General features: G+C 35.5%; 1 pseudogene; it reads right to left on the bottom strand.

Annotated features, from left to right (window-relative positions):
• Window positions 1-856: 856 nt before the first annotated feature.
• LOC116902490 lies at window positions 857-954 on the bottom strand (annotated as a pseudogene).
• Window positions 955-4,205: the final 3,251 nt, after the last annotated feature.

The following is a 4,205-nucleotide window of genomic DNA, read 5'->3' as shown; positions in this document are numbered from 1 at the left end:
TTCTGACATTCCTTAGGCTGTTTATTGTTTACAGGAACACTGTTCACAGCTACACAGGAATTAATTTTGTGTAGTGTCATTGGCTGATTTCTTTTGAAGATTTTCACCTCTTTTTGAAGTATTATTCAGAGATTTTTATACATGTAACTTCATGTATACTCTGTTTTCTTCTATAAATTTCAGCATTTCAGTGTTAGAAGTGAATTCAAGTAATGAAATTTGATTTGGTGTCTATACTGTGTGACATATAAACATATGAGTTGACTCTGTATGTTAATGAGTAGTTTGTAACTAACTTTTTCTGTTATTGTTAATCAGAAAGTCTTTCCACCAGTCTGTTCTTGATTTCTTCAAAAGAGAGGTAACGTTGGCTGGTCTTATTAATTTTGAGAAAGCATTTCTTTTGAATCTTGGGCTCTTTAGCAATTCCCTGGTATAAAAGACATACAACTTTGAGAATTGTGGAATTATGAGGGTTTTGGGAAGAGGTACAGATTCCCAAAGGTCCACGATACTACATTTTTAAAAAATACATCTAAAGGTGCTGAGAGGAGGAGGAGAAAGTGTATTAATTAACTAATAATTCTTTTGGAGAGGTGAGAGATGAAAGAGAAATTAAGGAAAAGTCTCCTTGGGACTCTGGGCTACATGGATCCCTTAGAAGGTGTCTTCCAGAATACGGGTATACTATGGTAGAATCACAAAATTATTTAGGAGAAGTGGGAAGTGTCTCTGACAGGAAGTAGGATTCTTTTCAAAGTCCATAAAATACTATACATAATCCAAAGTAAAGATGAACTGAAAGAAAGTGAGCAGGGCAAGCATAGTCATTAGCTGAGGCTTTGAGTAGTCTCTGATAGAGAAGTTCTTCGATAAAAAATGATGTTTGCACAGGGGCCATACTAATCTTCTCTGTATCGTTCCAATTTTAGTATATGTGCTGCAGCAAACCACTGAACTGAGAACGGGACCCCTTTTAAAGGAATCAGAGAAAGGACTGGAAGAGCTTGAAGGGGCTCGAGACTCCATATGAACAACAATGACAACCAACCAGAGCTTCCAGGGAACTAAGCCACTCCCCAAAGACTATACATGGACTGACCCTGGGCTCCAACCTCATAGGTAGCAATGAATAGCCTAGTAAGAGCACCAGTGGAAGGGGAAGCCCTTGGTCCTGCTAAGACTGAACCCCCCAGTAAACGTGATTGTTGGGGGGAGGGCGGTAATGGGGAGAGGATGGGGAGGGGAACACCATATAGAAGGGGAGGTGGAGGGGCTAGGGGGATGTTGGCCCGGAAACCGGGAAAGGGAATAACATTCAAAATGTAAATAAGAAATACTAATTAATAAAAAAAATGATGTTTGCTTTCAAAATGGTTTTGTTCATGTTAGACATCTGAACGTTCCCTAACAAGTCTGACCAGATCTTTAAGGAAAGAAAGAATAAAAGTTTGAAAGATTTACTACTTCTCTGACTTGTCTTGCACAAAATTTTGTATTTTCAGTTTCTGTATGATATATCTGACTTCTTTATAGAGTCACTCAGTGCTATGAAATTTGCTTTTAGTCTACTAGTCTTGGGGGTTTCTTGCTTCTTTTTGTCCTAGCACTTACATATATGCTGATAAATTCTTGTGTATGATATATCTGACTCCTTTATGGAGTCACTCAGTGCGATGAATTTTCCTTTTAGCACAGTTTCTATTGTATTCCATAGGTTTGAGTATGTTTTGTGCTTATTGTCATTAAATTCTAAAAAGTCTTTACCTTTTTCTTTACTTTTCACCTGACCAAGTTTTCATTGAGCATAGAATTGTTCTGCTTCCATGTGCATGTGGGCTTTATGTTGTTTTGTTGTTGTTAAAGATCAGCCTTAGTTTGTGGGGGTCCAATAGAACACATGTCATTAATTAAAAATTCTTTTATCTCTTGAGGTTTATTTTATGTCTGGTTATATGGTCAATATTTGAGAAGGTATCATGAAGTAATGAGAATAAAGTACAATCTGTTCTTTTAGGGTCAAAGCTGTAGATATCTGTTAAATCCATTTGCTTCATAACTTCTACTAGGTTTTACTCTGTCCCTGTTTAGAATCTGTTTTCATGATTTATTCCCTGGTGAGAATAGGCTGTTGAAATTTCCTACTATTATTTTGTGAGACCCATTGTGTTTTTGAGTTTCAGTAATGTTTCTTTTAAAAATGTGTGTGCCTTTGCATTTGTGGCATAGATATTCAGAATTAAGAGTTCATCTTGGTGGATATTTTTGATGATATTTAGTGTCCTTCCCAATCTTTTTTGACAAATTTTGGTTGAAAATCCATTTTATTGGATATTAGAATAGCTATTCCAACTTGCTTCTTAGTCTATTGCCTTGGATATGAGAATAGCTATTCCAGCTTGTTTCTTAGTCTATTGCCCTGGAAAACACTTTCCAGTCTTGTTTTAGGTAGTGTCTGCCTTTGTCACCGAGGTGTGTTTCCTTTAGGAACCTAAATGCTGGGTCCCCTTTACATATCCAGTCTGTTTAGGCTTATGGCATTTCATTGGCGAATTAAATCCATTAATGTTTAGAGATATTCAGGACCAAAGATTGTTGCTTCCTGTTACTTTTGTTGGTAAAAGAAGAATTATGTTAGTGTGGCTCTCTTTTTTGGGTTTGTTGCAGGAAGATTAATTTCTTGAATTTTCTGGGTGTAGTTTTCCACCTTATATTGTAATTTTCTTTCTGGTTTCCTCTGTAGTGCTGGATTAGTGAAAAGATATTGTTAAAATTTGGTTTTGTCTTGAAACTCTTTTTTTTCTCCATCTATGGTAATTGAGACTTTTGCTGGGTGTATTAGACTGGGCTGGCATTTTTGTTCTCTTAGGGTTTGTGTAACATCTGCCCAAGAATTTCTGGCTTTTAGAGTCTCCGTTGAGAATTTTGGTGTAAATCTGTTAAATCTGCCTTAATATGTTACTTGCCCTTTTCCCCTTAAATCTTTAATTATTCTTTCTTTTTTCTATGTATTTGGTGTTTTAATTCTTATGTGATTGGAGGAATTTCTTTTCTGGTCCTTTACATTTGGTTTTCTGTAGGCTTCTTGTATGCTTTTGGGCATCTCTTTCTTTCAGTTATGGAAATTTTCTTCTATAATTTTGTTGAAAACATTTTCTGACCTTTTGATCTGGGAATTTTAACACTCTACCTATTATTCTTAGATTTGGTCTTTGTGTTGTATGCTGGATTTCTTGAATGCTTTGAATTAGAAGTATTTTTGCTTTTTTTTTTTAAATATTCTTTGACCCTTGCGTCAATGTCTTCTACTGTGATTCCTATAGCTCAAATTCTCTATTCTTTCTCTTGTATTTTGTTTGTAATATTTGCATCTGGATTCCTGCTCTCTCTCTTAGGTTTTCCATCTCGAGTGTTTTCTCCTTTTGTGTGTGTTTTTTACTTTTCTTTTCAGATGATTTTGATTTTAATCATTAGAATTTAACCAAGTCATATTTTAAAATCCATTATTCACATTTTCTATAAAGTCCTAATCTAATATATAAAACCAAAACAAGACAAACAAAAATCCAAAGACATAAGTTACCAAAAGCTTCCAAACTTTCCTTTCTGCTCAGTTTAGCTCTTCCACATGCAGTTGATATTACATTATACACTGGGTGTGCAATGTCACATATGAACCTTCATACTGAAAGTGACTACTTCTTCAGTCCTTTCTCTGGCTCATATATTCATGCTGTTACACAATGTCATAACCGGGAACTGCTGCAGAGGTCAGAACAGTTCTGATGAATTGCTCAATTTGTGCTTACAGCATTATGAGAGCTCACCAGTCTCCCGTCCTTTTAAGCCAAGGGTAATAATGCAGTCTCAATGTAGGGTCCACAGAATTCTCACAACTAACAGATTTAACTTACAAGTACTGTTAGTCACTGATTGTTTTAAGAACTCAATGGTATAAATTCTCTGAATATAGTTTGTTAAAGCAAAAAAAATTTCTATTTTGCTAATATTTAATTTTCATATAGGTAAATCTTAGCATTATGTCCTTGAGGCAATTACATTTTTTTATCTTTATTAACTTGAGTATTTCTTATTTACATTTCGATTGTTATTCCCTTTCCCTGTTTCCTGGCCACCTTCCCCCTCCCCTTCTGTATAGATGTTCCCCTCCCCACTCCCCTCCCAACAATAACATTCACTGGGGG

The sequence above is a fragment of the Rattus rattus genome, chromosome 5, assembly GCF_011064425.1.
Source record: "Rattus rattus isolate New Zealand chromosome 5, Rrattus_CSIRO_v1, whole genome shotgun sequence".
Lineage (NCBI taxonomy): Eukaryota > Metazoa > Chordata > Mammalia > Rodentia > Muridae > Rattus > Rattus rattus.
This window is presented reverse-complemented; position numbering and strand designations above follow the sequence as displayed.